Consider the following 16,843-nt stretch of genomic DNA (forward strand, 5'->3'; position numbering starts at 1 on the left):
AGTAAACATGTCAGCTCCCAACCTTCTGGGCAGACAACAGGTATTATATTCCTTCCCTTGAAGGAAATGTTGAGAATAGGCAACAAGTACCTTGTCTTCAGTACTGCCATTTTGACTTCAGACTCCATTTCACCTGTAGGGTGAAACAAAGTTCAGGTTCCCAAGCTCTAGGGGAGCTAGGAACCTTCCACCTCCTCCTTAAACCATAGAAATAGTCGTTATGCATCTCTAGTTCTCTAGAAACATCATGGCTGGTCCTAACAACAGAAGAAACAAATGAATCTGATTGGTTGGATTAAAAGGCTTGCATTGTATGTCAGGAGGCAATGATGGAACATCCAAGCAAAGCCCTTAATCTTGGATTTCTGAATGATGAAAATTGTAACTGTAACTTGGCAACAAATGTTTGTGATTTTTGTGCTTAAATACTTGCTTCATTTGACATTCAGGGTCACAGTTCAGCTCCCAAGTCTGTTCTGCAGCCATGATTGATCAGCCCCTCTCCCTTCTCCCCTTCTTTTGAGTTGCCCTGTATTAAATCTTGCTTTGCAGTAAACTCTTGTGTCTGCTTGTGTTAATTTGGAGTCTCGGACCACAACAGAACAACAAAGACTCTGTACCCCCTACAACAAAACTTAAACTCGGGAAAAAGGAAAAGGAAGACCTCAGAATGTGAAGCAGTTCTGAGAAATGGGATTATAATATTACTTTCTTACTTTGTATCTCCACATTTTCAAGTCTTCTACAACACACATGTCATCTTCAAAATTGGAAAAATAATTTCAGATGGAGGAGCTGGTACTCAGGTAAAGAATAAAATCATCTTTTCATCTCATACAAGATAAAGGAAGACATTTGCGTATGAAGACAGCGATGCCTGGAGGATGGGAAGAAAGGGTCTGGGACAAAGCCTGTGCCAGACAAGCAAAGCTGGTCAAATCAAGAACTCAGTCATTAGGGGGCTGTGATGGCTAGTCTTGGTTGTCAACTTGACTACATCTGGAATCAACTAAAACCCAGGCAGCTGGGTACACCTGGGACAGTGACTTTCTAGATTGGATCATTTAAAGTGAGAAGGCCCACCCTAATTGTAGGCCACACTTTCTGGTGTTAGCCCACATAAAAGGACGTGGAAGAAGGAAGCTTTTGCTCTTGCCTGCTTGCTCTCACTCTTGCTAGCAAGTTCATCTACGCTTTTGCTGAGGCGTTCCTTCACTGGTGCTGGAACCCATTTCTTTGGCATTCCAACGTAGAGTGAAGATCAGCTAAGACATCTAGCCTGGTGGACTGAACAGCTACCACATTCTTGGCCTTTCTGTTAGGAGACAGCCATTGATGGACTAGCTGGAGCACAGCCTGTAAGTCACTCTAATGAGTCCCCTTTTAAAACATATATATTCAGGCTGGAGAGATGGCTCAGTGATTAGGAGCACTGGCTGCTCTTCCAGAGGACCTGGGTTGAATTCCTAGTACCCATATGCTGGCTCACAACTATTGGTTAAAATATTAGGGCAACTCCACATAGTTAAAAGGGAGTTTTATTTTGTGGGGTAACTTACAAGTGAAGGGATAGGTTACAGGGTCTGGGAAAGGTGTACCGCAGTCCGGCAGTGTTCTCTGGAGAACTCTGCTTGGTCTACCTCCAGCATCCAGGGTCCAGAAACCAAGAGAGCTGGCCCATCCAGATCTCGGGTCTTCAGGATCCTCTCTCGGCCCCACCCTTCATGACAGTTACCAAAGGCTCAATGGGGGTTGGAACTTCCAGATCAAAGCCGGAATGGCTACCCTCTACACACAACCACCAAGGGATCCAAGACCTTCTTCTGGCCTGTGCCTCTATGGACACCAGGCACTTATAGGTTACAGAGGTATACATGTAGGCAAAACACTCAAACACACAAAAATAAAATAAAAATAATTTAAAAAATAAAATTATATATAGCTTATATATCAGTTTTATATATTATAATTTATATATATATATATATATGTATATATGGGATTTCATTCTCTCAGTTCCTTTAGAGAGCCATGACAAAATACAGAAGAAGAATATACTTCTTTTCTGCAAGAAGACAAGCCTCTCTTTGGTAAACAGACACCTTTTAATTTTCGTTCATTTTAGAATTTTAGTACCTTTTAAATGAGAAGTGTCTGGAAGAATGATGCTGAAATTAATCCATAGCTCAACTTTTTCCAAATTTAATGAAAATCATTAGGTGTCCACAGCCTCTGTAGTGTCTGATTAACTTTAATAAGCAAAGTGTGGCAGGCCTCTTGGTTTTCTGGTAATTACTCCCAGCCACCTTCACAACAGCTGCCCATCATCGGCGATGCACTTGCCCTGCAAATTAAGTAATTGACAATAACTCATAGCCTGCATCTGGCCAATAGGCTTAGCTCTCTCATCCAAAAAATGAAGACATGACTTGGATGTCTGAGGGCAGCCTTGTTCACACAAAGGGAACAGAGAGTACTTCCTCCAAGGCTCCCCAGCCACTCCCCCAGAACACAACAGTCTCTGGCACCAGCAGGGGGTGCCTGCTTTTCTCAGTGGGCTTCCTAACTTCCTATTACAACAGTCTATGGATAAAGAAACCAAAGCCCAGAGAAGTGAAGTGACTTCCCCCAAAGTCTCACAGCTGGTTGGTGGCACAGTCAAGGAGAGAATCCAAGCCCATCGCTAGCAGACATCTCCCCCTCACCATCATTTTCCATACTCATGAGAAGGATATCAGAACAGCAGAATGAGTAGCACAGTACATTTTCCAGTACTGAAGATGCCCTACCCCCCAGGACTGAGAAAAACATGGCCCCACAAGGGAAAAAAATTATATATATTTTTAGGAATAGGAAAAATATTATATATATATATATATATATATATATATATATATATATATATATGAATGAATGACACACTAGCCTTAGGAACTTTGGTCCTGGTATTCAGAGCAAAACCTCTTGGATAGACTTATCTAAATACTTTCTAAAACCCATTTGTGTCTTGAGGTTGTGTTGCCTAAGAAGGGACAGGCGCCATATACTTATCACCAGTTTTACAAAATAGCACAGTGCCAGAGCTTCTGATTGTCAGTGCCATGGCTGACAGCCTTGTCAACAGGCATCTAATATAAACAAAAGGGTCCTGAGCACTCAGGTGTGACAGAGCACATCAAGCCTCACACACTAAGCTCACGTTTGCTTTGGCACAGTGATGAACAAAATACATAAAGAGGTAGACTTGAGGCCTCGGGAGACAGAATCCTGCCAGCTGAGCAGAGTGCTAAAGGAAGGCAAGGACAGCACAGTTATATAACGGCCTGTCCTTCCTCAGCCGAACCTGTTTCCTTGACCCATAACATAGAAATAAGCGCTTCTTTGCTTACATGATTGTTCTTCCAAATTAAAAAAGATTCTGCTTATGTAAATCATAAGCAGCATAGGATTTAACAGATATTCAATCTTCCATAAGGTAAATACTAACATAATTCTAGAAAGCAATACTAAATTATGGCAGTAAAAAGGCAGGGATTTTTTTAATTTTCTATAATATAATTTAATTCTTTCCAGAGGAAAATTTTGGATACAAAAAATGATGATGATGATGATGATGATGATGATGATGATAGCCAGAGTGACACTGCTGGATTAGAGAGATTTGTGTCATTGTTGACCTATCACCTGCAACCTCAAGTGATATACAGTAGTCATAAGTCAAGTTAGTAAACTGAGAGCATCTCCTTCCTTCACCCATCTCTTTTCCGGGAAGGGGTCACACAGGAGCAGTAACTGAAGGTAATACACACCTTAGCTGAACCATAGGGACCCTACAGACCTCGGAGAGGGCAGGTCTCACGCCTTCACTGACAAAATTCTTTTCTTAATAATACTGAAGAGCCCCTGGAGAAAGGTGTTGACTTGCTCTTCAGGAGTCTAAGTTAAGGTTATTATTGCTGTGATGAAACTCTATGACCAAAAGCAAAACGGGTTTATTTGGCTTATACTTCCACATCACTGTTCATCACTGAAGGAAGTCAAGACAGGAACTCAAACAGGGCAGGAACCTGATGCAGATGTCATAAAAGAGTGCTGCTTACTGGCTTGCTCCTCGTGGCTTGCTCCTCGTGGCTTGCTCAGCCTGCTTTCTTATAGAACCCAGGACCACCAGCCTGGAGATGGCACCACCCACCATGGGCTGGCCCCTCCCCATCAATCACTAATTAAGAAAATGCCTTACTGGCTTGCCTACAGCCTGATCTTATGGACCCATTTTCTCAACTGAGGCTCCCTCCTTTCCAATGAACCTGGCTTGTGTCAAGTTGACATAAAACTAGCTAGCACGGACAGAGTGCATTGGCATAATCAGGTTCCAAACAGGAAAAGCAATGATGCTCCTGACGCCCTTCCTAGAGGACACTATGACTATGCTGAGCATCAACCTCTCCCAGACAGTTCCCAGTGGCTGAGATGCTTCCTCAGCACAGTTGGCCTGCAGATGCAGCAGCAAAAAACCCACTTTGAAAACAGCCTGGGTTTCACAGCAGGAAACAACTCATACATTTGCTGAGGAGATGGTAAGCCGGAGCAAAAATCCTACAAGGTGCACATACTCACATACCCTGAAATATTTTGTTATGGGTTAACAGTTCCCTTGGTATTCACTTCCAGCATGGAGCGTGGAGGGCACAGGAGCTAAGTGGCAGAGTCTCCAACTGAGTATCCATCATGCACCTGAGGTGCTGAGGGGCACATGGCATGAATTATCTCAATTTCACAGCAGCCTCAACATAATGGGAACTTGTGAGGTTGGGGTTGTTTTGGTTTCATTGATTTTGTTTGTTTGTTTGCTTGCTTGCTTGCTTGCTTGCTTGGTTTTTGGACTTTTGGAAGCAGGGTCTTGCTAGATGGCCCTGAAAGTCCTGGAACTCACTATGTAGACCAGGCTGGCCTTGAACTCACAGAGGCAGACAGATCTCTGCCTCTCAAGTGCTGGGATTAAGGACACTCAAAAATTAATCTGAAGTGTGTGACAAAACTGTGTTTGCCATTTCACCTCATGGCAGACCAAAGTACTGATAACACCAAAGTCCCACTTGTGAACCATGAGTTTTATTGGGGTTACTTACAGGAGCAGAAATTATTTCAAAAACAGCTGCATCACAAAGGGCCACACCAGCTGGGGTGACAGCTCACAAAGGTAAAAACCTGAAGCATACAGTTTGTAGACAGCTCAGCGGGTTGGAGAGTGTCCTTTCCTGGTACCTCAATTGGGCTCTTCCAGGCGGCTCGGCTGGTTTCTGCTTCTTCCAGCAGACTTTGGTCTAGTCTTCTTTGCAGCGTTTCTCCTCCAAGAGTCTTGGTAGCTCAACTTCCATTCTCTGAGAAGGACTCTCCGCTTTTATTGCTTACTCTGACGGGGAGGGGCCTAGTGCATCCGGTCAGTTTCAGAGACTTCCGGAAGCCATTTTGAGTTGTTTACCTTCCTGATGAAAGAGCTTCCCTTTTGGGCAGACTATATCAATCTCAGAGGAACTGGTTATACAGCACTACAGTCCACACATAGTATGAGCAGGATTAGAAACCAGCCACATCAAACCCATGCTTCCTCATGGTTTCCTTAAGTCTAAATCACACATCTAGCCACTAAGCCATTATTTCTTTAGTCACCCCGTTCACAGGATATTAGCTGTATGTTTAGGGAACATAAGTAAGAAAGACAGACCTTCCCTGTAAAGATTCACAGTCTAGACCTAGATGCAGGCATATAAGTGAATGATTACAATCTGGGCTTTATACAGTGCAGTAATTGAAGAAAAAAGGCAGAAAAATGATGTTAGTGAAATGTGAGGGTCTTTTTTTACTACCCACTATACCTGTACACACAATTATTTTGAAGCATGGGACATCATAGAATATTAGTATTTTAGAGACAAGGGAAGATTGTGTTGCCTAGTCTCTTGGTTTTCTCTTTTTCCATCTGTAATAGTTACTTTTCCCATTGCTGTGACAAAATACCTTCCAAGAACAATGTAAGGGAAGAAGGGCTTAGCATACCTGTGGTTTAAGAGGGGATACAGTCCATTATGGAGAGAAGGCATGGGACAGGAGCATTAAGTGTCTCATTAAATAGTCTCCACAGTCAAAAAACAGATTAATGTGGTACCCTACTTGTTTTCTCCTTTTTACTCAGTATGGTGGTCTGAATAGGAATGGCCCCACAGACTTACATGTTTGAATGCTTGGCCCATATGAAGTGGCATTATTAGTAGGTGTGGCCTTGTTGAAATAGGTGTGACCTTGTTGGAGAAAATATGTCACTGTAGAGGTGGGCTTTGAAGTCTTATATACTCAAGCTATGCCCAGTATAATAAGCAATCTCCTTCTGTCGCCTGTGGATCAAGACATAGAAATCTCAGCTCCTTCTCCAGCCCCATGTCTGCCTGCACCATGATGATAATGGGCCAAACCTCTGAAACTGTAACCCAGCCCCAATTGAATGTTTTTCTTTATAAGAGTTGTCATGGTCAAGGTGTCTCTTCACAGCAGTATAAACACTAACTAAGAAAAACTGGTACTAGGAACTGGGGTATTGCTGTGATAGGCCTGACCATGTTTTGTTTGGATGAATGTGAACTTTGGGAGTTTGGATTAGAAAAGCAGTTGAATGCTTTAAGTGGGGCTTAATGAGCCATCCTAGTAGGACCATGCAAGACAGTGGTGCTAAGGGTGATTTTAACTGTGGGGGCCTGGCTCAAGAGGTTTCAGAGGAGAAGAATGTTAGTATGTGGCCTAGAAACTGTTTTGTGATATTTTGGTGAAGAATTTAGCTCCTTTTTGCTCTTGTCCAAAAAGTCTGCCTGGGGCTAAAATTAAGAGTTTTGGATTAATTCTATTGGCAGATGAAATCTCAAAACATTCTAGTATTGACTCTGTTGTATGGTTATTAGTGTTCACTGTTATGAAGATTTATAAATAAAAGGAGCAAGCTGAGCAAGGAAAAATATAAAATGTACAATCTGAGGAGAAAGGGGGCACCAGGAAGTGGAATGGAACTAAATCCTGTGTTCAAGGAGATAAATAGATTGAAGGAAAGCCTGATGTTAAATGGAATAAAGGGAGTGGAGACATCAGGGCAAGATCCTACCCAGCTAAGCTTCTAATTTCTAAAAAGGAATTAAAGAACAGGTCCAGGCATTGTGGTGCATGCCTTTAATCCCAGCCCTCAGTAGACAAAGCAGCCAGATCTCTGAGTTCAAGGCCAGCCTAGTCTACAGAGCAAGTTCCAGTTCAGCCAAGCTTAGGCAGTGAAGGAAATCATCAAAACCAGAAAGCTAGTGGAGATGTAGGGGGCCATGTTCCAGCCCCAGCAAGCAGCAGAGCTTGGCTGCTTTGGCCATGTGGTTCTAGCTTTAGAGTTAAGGACATAAGAAAGGAGTTATGGAATCTCCCTCCAAGACTAAGAAAAGCCACTGAAGTCAGGGGTGTCACTGCATGGAGGCTCAGAGAAGCCATTGTGTGAAGCTATGAAGGTAAAACCTGGATTGCCTTAGAGACCCCAAAATTTTGGAGACTCCAGAGCCATGGGATATCTGCCAAGGAAAGCTACTAATAGTGGAACCAGTCCAGGAGAGAGAAGTGTGTCGCAATCAACAAAGATAAAGGGAGTTGGAGATCTGAAGAGTGCTTTGACATCAGACATGGAGATGCAGAGTTTAGTTGGCTTTCAGTCTTGCTTTGGACCAGTACTTCCTCACTATGCTCCCTTTATTCCATTTTAGAATAGTGATGTCTATCCTGTGCCATTATAGGTTGGAAGTATGTAATCTGCTTTTTTATTGTAATTTCACAGGGGATTACAGTTAAGAGATTGCATGAGTCTCAGAAGAGACTTTGAACTTTGGACTTTTAAACATTGTTGAGTCTATGATAGACTATGGGGATTTTTTAATTTTGACTGAATTCATTTCTGCATTATGTTATGGCTACAAGCCTATGGGGTCCAGAGAGTAGAATGTAGTAGTTTGAATAGGAATGACCCTAAGATATTGAGTCTGGGACCTTAGCCCACTAGATGTGCTAGCAACATTCATGGTGGTTCCTACCTTCTTAGTTAAATCTCTCTTCCAACTCCTTCACAGACACCTCCAGAGATGTGATTCTAAATAATCAACTTTATAATTAAGGTTAACCATCACACCATCTTACTCAGTTCCCCAAGAAAAAAAAATATTCCAGCTAGTCTTTGGAGACATGACAGGGAAGTGTAACCCATGAGAGAAGATAAAAATACTTGCAGTTACAGAAGAATGATAGTGAAGATAGTTGGTGGCACTAAGATCATTCACTGTTCATAGTCACATGAGAGACTCGGCCACCTCTCCTGAGCCTTCTTCCCTGTGTTTCTCTTCCTTCCTTTTGAGATGTCTCCACAGCTTGACTTTTTCCCCACCTGAGTGCAATTGGTTTCTTCTTACAGCCGTGGATGGTGCCTTATGGCATAAGCATTCACACTTCTTGGAGCCTCATCTTGAAGGTTATGTAGCAGCTATGACTATGTACCTTGCAAACTTCTGACTAGGAGCACTGTAAAGATTAAGAGCACCAAGGCCTGTGGTCTGGATTCCATTGCCACGTTCATTTCCAGACCAGTTCACCCTGGTGAACTTGAACGAAGGGACACTGGGGTGGGGGCAGAGAGCTGCTCTCAACAAAATAAGTTAACCAATACAACTCTGCTCTAATTATACTACACAAATAATCATAAGTCATAAATTCATTATTATTTTATCAGTAATGTAGATGTGTATTTTTCTAATTTCAAATTTTAAACTAATACTTTTGTTATCTTTTTTGCACTTATTTATAGCAAAAGTGTATTGTGATCATACACCATATAAATATAGCTACTTGGCATGTTATTTTTTTTCCACTCTATATAGAATGAATGTGAGTATTCTATGTGCACTTGAGAATAATCCCATTCCACCTTTGTAAGAATTTGCTCTGTGAGGACCTTGTAGGCAGGTTTGTGTGGTGTGTTCTTCAGCACTTTGAATTCTTACTGCTTTTTTCTGATTGCTTCATCAGTTTCTGATAGGCATGCAGATAATGTTGGTAAGTTTATCTACTGAGCCCTAAAGTTTTCAAAATTTTCACGATATATATTTTGACATATTTAGTAAAGAAGTTTAGAAATGCCCTAGATTCTTGATGAGGACTCCTTCTGTCATTATCTATATATTATTTACATTGATGGTTTTCATCTTAAAGTCTACTTTATCCAATATTAATATAGTGATCTTAGCTTTCACTGTCAGCTTTAGCTTTTAAGGTTTTTTTTCCTATTTTTATCAGTCTTTCTAAATGTTTACATAGAAACTGCATCTCATAAAGGCTATAAAGTTTCTTTTTAGCATAGTCTGATCATTTCAACTACAATGTCTATTTCGCTTACACTGATATAACGTGACACATGAGCATGTAAGTATGTGTCTCTTTTATGCTCTTTTTTTTCTCTCCATTCTCTTATACATTTAATTGTTTTTATTTCAATTATTCGTCTTTCCCTTCTATATACCTTGGGGATTCCTTCAATAATTACCATTGAAATTACAATATTTATTCATCTTTATCAAAATACGATGTTAATAGTCATATCCTAGAAAATGCAATGACCTTGGAACTTTCAAACTCCACTCTTTACCTCACTCAGTCTTTACTTGTATGCTACTGACATTCTGGGTTTAATTCTGTGCACATTTTTCACTTCTGGAAGGCAAGATGACGGATGATGGTGATTATATAAACAACATATCCATGTCCACTGATCCACAACTCACCATTGCTATTCACCTTAAATGCTTCCTGTATTTAAGGTGAATTCTCTGGCCTAATTCTCCTTCTGACTGAACTTTACCCACTTAGTATTTCCTCTGTTGCTGACCTGCTATTGATAGATTCTCTGGTTCACGTGTCTAAAATGTATTTTCCCAGTATGTAGAACTCTACCTTGCCTTTTTTTTTTCTTTCAGATTTTTGAGTCCTTTCTATTTGGACCACCATGACTGCTAATGAAAAGTTAGCTTTTGGTTTAATGACTGCTGTTTTCAAGTCAATACTGGGAATTTGCTTGATCTCTCTTGGTATATTGTTCATGGAGTTTCCAGTGTATTCTGTTTGAAATGTGTTCACTTCTTAAAATTATGAATATTATCTCCTATCATTTTCAAAGCTTCCAGATACTATCTTTCATTTCTCTATTGTCTCATTAGAAACTGTTCACAGATGCATGGCTTCCTCTCTCCTTTCTGAGAGTCCACTTGAATCATTGCCCACTGGGCTTCCTGTCCCTCTGGCCTTCTTTGCAGTGATTTTCCTTTTGTCTGACCAACTTTACTCTTGATGCATTCATCCCAGAATCTTTAACTTGCTAATTCTTTCTCAAATGTGCCCAATTTTCCAGAAACTCCATCTAAATTATAATTTTGTTTATAATATTTTTTAGTTCCTATTTTACACTCTTTATACTCTGTCACTTTTTAGATAGACTCTGTAGTTTTTTCTACTCTTCCAAAGATTTCCTTCAACAGAATAAACAGTTGTTTTACAGCTTAGGTCTGATTATTCAGCATCTATATAACCTATGTGTCTCTACATGGTCTTCAGTTTCTATTTCTCTCTGTTTTGTTTCCTTGTGTACTATATTGTTTTTAATTGTGTACTATACATTTTATCTGAAAAAAAGTATTTAGTAGAGTAATTTGAGGCATAAGATAACAACATCTTTCCTAAGCATTTTAGAGACGTGAGCAGTAGAAGACGACATTAACCTCGATCAAAGGCTTTAGAGTTCCAAAATACCATACGACATAAAAAAAAGTCCAGTTTGGACAAGAAAATGAGTTTCTGATTCATCTGCATTCCTAACATGTAGCATTTTCTAGGCCATACTTCTGGGAACTACCACAAATCTAACTCCTCTGCTCTCCCTTGGTCTGACACACATTCCCCCTAGGCAAAGCACCTGAGCTCCTCACTTGGCTTCTGGCTCACAGCTTGGCATCACTCACTGTCCTATCAGCTCTCTGATGATTTTGAGGAAATTTGTTCCCCAGATTTTTAAATTCCCTTTAGTAAAGCTGACTGACTCAAATTGCCTTAACTGTTATTATCAAAACTAGAATTCTCTCATGTTGCCCAGATCTATGGACTCTGTTTATATGAAACCAAGAAATAGGTACTTACCTTAAAACTTACTGTTCCAGGCTGGAGAGATGGCTCAGAGGTTAAGAGCACTGGCAGCTCTTCCAGAGGTCCTGAGTTCAATTCCCAGCAACCACATGGTGGCTCACAACCATCTGTAATGAAATCTGGTGCCCTCTTCTGGCATGCAGACATACATGCAGAAAGAGTACTGTATACATAATAAATAAACCTTAAAAACAAACAAAGGGCCAGGCAGTGGAGGCGCACGCCTTTAATTCCAGCACTCAGGAGGCAGAGGCAGGCGTATCTCTGTGAGTTCGAGGCCAGACTGGGGTACAGAGTGAGTTCCTGGAAAGACTCCAAATCTACACAGAGGAACCCTTTCTCAAAAACAAAACAAAAAAACAAAAATTACTGTTCCTGAAATTCTAATTCTAGCATCAGCATATTTACCATATAGAACATAGACAATAGACACTGGGTATAAACGGTCTAGAAATAAGAATATTGTTCACATACCCAATTTCTCTTCCCCTTTCTTTTTCCTTCCTTCCTCCTCCCTCTTCTTTTCTCCTGCTCTGCCCCCATTAGCCACAAGCAATCAAATGCCAATAGCTTTCAAGCTCACCCAAGAGAGAAAGCAACATGGCCATTCCATCCTTGCAGCCAGCTCTCCTGGAACATCCTTCTACTGCTTTGTGAGAAGTGAAGGGGAGGTAAGGGAACCGTGTTTTTATCACAAATACTGCACTCTGTTAGACGTCTATTCTCCTCAGTTTTCTTCTCTATGTCCAGGTAGTAAAATCCCCTTGAAAGCCTAACTGGTCCCATGCAGCTCATTCTGGTCCCTGAACCTAGAATATAAGATTTTAGTTTTTCCTGGTATTAGCACTAGACTTTGTGATAATACAAGGAAATGTACACTATAGCTAATGCTACCCTACTGTACTCAATAGGGTGATATTTTCTCAATAATAAGAATGTGCATAAAATATAATGATTACTATGGAGGACACTCATACCTTCACTATATTTTTATGGTATTATCAGTATCAACATAGACCATTGGAGGGGGTGGAGTTTTAAAGATGTACTTGTGTAGTTTATGTATATGAGTGCTCTATTGCATCTATGCCTGCATTAGCTGTCATTACAGATGGTTGTGAGCCACCATGTGGTTGCTGGGAATTGAACTCAGGACCTCTGAAAGAGCAGGCAGTGCTCTTAACTGCTGAGCCATCTCTCCAGCCCAGCCATTTTATTTGTAATTGGCACCTTTTCATTGTAATCCTTCCTGCCAGTCCCAAACAAAGCAATTGCCTTTGCATACTTTGGGATGACTGCACTTTCCGAGCCTCTGTTCTTTTCTTTTCTTTTTTTTTTTTTTTCCGGTTTTTTGAGACAGGGTTTCTCTGTGTAGCTTTGTGCCTTTCCCTGGAACTCACTTGGTAGCCCAGGCTGGCCTCGAACTCACAGAGATCCGCCTGGCTCTGCTTCCCGAGTGCTGGGATTAAAGGCGTCTTTTCATAGTTAACCCTTCTCCTCTACAACTAGCAAAGCACAGGGATGTTGCCTGCGTTGCCCAGATCCCTGCACCCTCATCACACTCGTGAGCTCCTTCTTCCTTCTTCCTCCTTTAGCAAAGGGCATCTGAAACAAACCACAGCACATCTAGTTTGGGAAGAAGGAAGAAGGAGGTTTTTTTTAAAAAAATGATACAGGGCTGAGACAATGGCTCATCAGTAGAGTGTTGGCTGTGCAAGCAAGAGGACCTGAATTTGACCCCCAGCACTCACGGAAAAGCCAGTTGCCGTGAAGACTGTCTGTAATGTCAATGCTGGAGCGGTAAAAATAGGCAGATCCCTGGGACTCAGGGGACAACCAGCTAGCCTAATGGGTAAAGCCGAATTCCAGCAAAAGATCCTGTTCCAATAAGCAAGGTTGACAATGTCTGACCAACAACAACCAACGTTAACCTCTGGCCTCATATTCATGCATGTGCATGTGCAAATCCACCTGCACACACACTCACACACACACACACACACACACACACACACAAGCACACCCACATCCATACATGCACACCCACACATAAAAGGATGTCAATTTGCTACAGAGAATTGAAGACATGGTGTTTGTTTTACATTTCTGTGCTTATTTGTTGTTTTGCTTGGGAAGTTGTTGTGTGATGTTTTGTTCCAATGTGGTTGGGTTTTTGAGACACTATGTATCCCTGGCTGGCCTGGAACTTGCTATGCAGACCTGGCTGTCCTTGAACTCACAGAGATCTACCTGCCTCTGCCTCCCAAATGCTGGGATTAAACTGTTTTGTATTATTTTCAAAGTTCTAAACAACAAATCACTAACCTATTGTTAACTATTGTTAACTCAATAGAAGAAGTGATTTCTCAGATTCAGGTATTAATTTGGGGGCATATGATCAGAAAAACCTAGGTATCTGTGGGGATGAGGTAAAAGGCAAAAAGAAGCAAGAGCCGAGAAAGCTAAGGCTGGAGACAAAAAAAAAAAAAAAAATGCTGCTCTGTACCCTTTGGTTCCGGTCTGTCTCCTCCTTCCTCAGTAGCACTCCCCTAAGGACCCTGACCAGCCAACCCTCCTCATTCAGTCTCAAGAAGGTCCTGGGTTCTATGCAACAACAAAATGAAGGCCATGATGCCGGCACCGTCGCCTCTTGGATTCCCGTGCCTCCCCTTTCTCTGTCCTCTGTGACACAAAGGGAAATGGCTCCTCTCCAGTCGGGGCTGAGCCTTGCAGTCATGCTCTAAAGCCACCTCTTCCTCAGACCTCTTGTCACACTGTCACAGTCCCAGGACTGCACATTTAAATGTGTTCAAGGCTTTCACACCTAACACAGGAAATCTTCCCTTAACACAGTTCCATTTCTTTACTACCATATCTCTGGTTTATTTAGTTTTCGTCTGGAGTTTGGGTTTATTTTATGTGGCCAGAACCATTCTACTCTAATCAATCAGACTCTCTGGATCGACTGCTTTTCTCCCTCCCCATTCATCATATCGCACCACAGCCATGCTCACTTACTACTGTGGCCTGATGTTACGCTCTTCCAGTTGTAAGATGTTGAAACCCAATCCTGATGCAATGGCATTTAGAGGATGGCCTTTGAGAGCCGATTAGAAGGGTGAAACTTCATAAATGAGATTGATGTTCTCATCAAAGAAGCCTGGAATAGTTCCTTGCACACTTCTATCACATGAGGACACAGGACGATGACACATACATATGTCTAAGAACCAGAAAATGGATCCTCCTTAGACCCCAGGCCTCCTAGTACCTTGGTCTGAGATTCTTCCCTGCTCTTAATCTGCCCAGTGTATGGTGTTTTGTTAGAGTAGCCCACATGAGCTAAAATTATTACATGTGAATGACTCCCTCCTGGGCTCATCCCCAGGTAGCCAATCACTAATCTCATTACCAGTGGCTTTTCTCATGAGTACTGTACTCCACATGTCCTGCTGGACTGATGAGCATCTTTTACCACTCTTCAAATCTTGACCTCATAGTGTTCTCCGTTAAGGTCCTCAAAATGTCTTCTTCAGTCATTCAAAGCAGAAACTGACACCTACTTCTCCTTCCACCCTGGATCTGACCCATTCCCACCCCCAGTCTATTCCCCAGACATCTCTCCAATCTGTTCTTACTTATCTTTTCTTCTTCCACCCACTAACTGCTCACTGAACTGCCTGTGGACACCTTACGCCATCCAGCCCATTCTCTGCAGCAGTGAGCATGATCTTTATACAAATCTGAATCCATCACTCTTGCTAAAAATGCTTAGCTGACCTCTCAGTGGTCTTCTAATAGTGTGGTGACAGGAATCCTATTCCAGAACCTAGGCATACCCCACCCCCACGCACACACACACTTTCCTCTTTTGCTTTCCCTACAAAATAAATTTCTCTCTTGATGGCCTGAAGCAACCATCTGCTCAGGGAATGATCTGGGTTGTGAGAGAAAAACACAAAGAAGGTGGGAGGAAATGTGCATGTTCCAAGTTTGTGTTTGCAAAATGGTATTTTACAGCAGACTACTAGCTAGGAAAGACAAGATTTTCTAAACTCTTTTACCCCCCTTTTTTTGGCTTAATCCAGAATCAAGTCTCAATGTCCAGACCACTGAATTTCCCAAAGTACAAAGAAGGTTCCCCTTCTACGTTCTAAGGTAGAAAATAGAACACCCAGTCCACATTGTGCGGCTTCCACAATGTGTCAGATACAGTGAGCTGCTCAGGGGGCCCAACAGCCTGTAGGATATATAGGAACAGCACTCAGAAGAACCATGCTTCTCAAGTTTCAGGTAGACATTCAGGCAAAGGGGAGTTGGAGTACTTATAAAAATGTAGCAAGAGCTGAAGTGGAGTTGGAACGTCCTTGGGGCAGCTGCTAGGCTCTGACCAATTTGATGAAGTAAAGAGAACCTTCTAAAAGGTGCGCAAGCAGTGGGCCACTGCCTCCAGCAACAGCACTGGGGCACAAGCAGTCGGCACTGGGGCACACGCAGCAGACCACAGCCTCCAGCAACAGCACTGGTGTTGGAACATCCGTGGTCAGAAAGACAAGGGACACTACTACAGAAATCAAAGGAGGGCAAGGACATTCCAGGTCACTGCATGACTCCAGGGTCTTTTTTGTCTCTGTTGTTACAAATGGCCAGTAGAGCAAAAGCCCTGGTGATTCCCTCCAAAGCTATCTGGAAAGGTTCTAGTAAAGGGAACATAATCTGAGCATGTCCACTCAGAAGACATTGCTTGGACTTTGAGTTCACTCTCAGCTTTGAAAAGACCAAAATGTTTGCATAATATTCTTTTCAGAACACAGAGAAGCCTGTGATAAATGATATGATACATATATGTGTATATATATGCAATTCTAATTATAAAGGGGAATTTATTGGATTAGTTTACACTATTGGAGATTGGAGGCTGGATAGTCCAACAATGGCTATCTATTTGCTGGAAAGTCAGAGAATCCAATAGCTACTCAGCCTAAGAAGTTAGAAAGCTCAGAACAGAGCCTGCAAACTCTCCAGGAGTCGTTGGTGTGAGTCCACATTGGAAGACTGAAGAAGTAGAGATCTCATATATGAATGATGTGGGAAGCAGCAGACACTTGCCTATGAAGAATGGAGCTTGCACACTCCAGTGGTCATTCCTTTCATCCATTTTTTTTCCTTCTTGGCTCCTGTCCTTTTGCATGATGCTGCCTGCCTACATCCCCTCCAAGATGAGGCCATTTTCCAAAAGGATGAGGTTGTACCTTGAAGCAAAAGTAATAACCTCCTAAAATCACTTTGTCACCTTCTTTCAGCCCACCTTGCTGGACCAAGGCTAAGACACTGATCAAAACCACACCTAGACCATATGTTTAACTATACATATGTACCTTTTGCAATATCCTATAGACTTAGACTCTCTGGCCCCCTTTATCTGTTCTTCCCAATGTGGACACAATGCTATGTTTCCTTTTTCTGCTTTTGACCATCGCTTGTCTCTTTAATTAGTGCACTGAGAATGGGTAGCCAAGCCCAGCATGTTGGGTTTGCCTGAACCCAGGCTTTTACCCTGAAAACTCCAGTCGTACAATCAGTTTAAGTT

Source organism: Peromyscus maniculatus, chromosome 11 (assembly GCF_049852395.1).
Source record: "Peromyscus maniculatus bairdii isolate BWxNUB_F1_BW_parent chromosome 11, HU_Pman_BW_mat_3.1, whole genome shotgun sequence".
In the NCBI taxonomy this organism is placed as follows: Eukaryota; Metazoa; Chordata; class Mammalia; order Rodentia; family Cricetidae; genus Peromyscus; species Peromyscus maniculatus.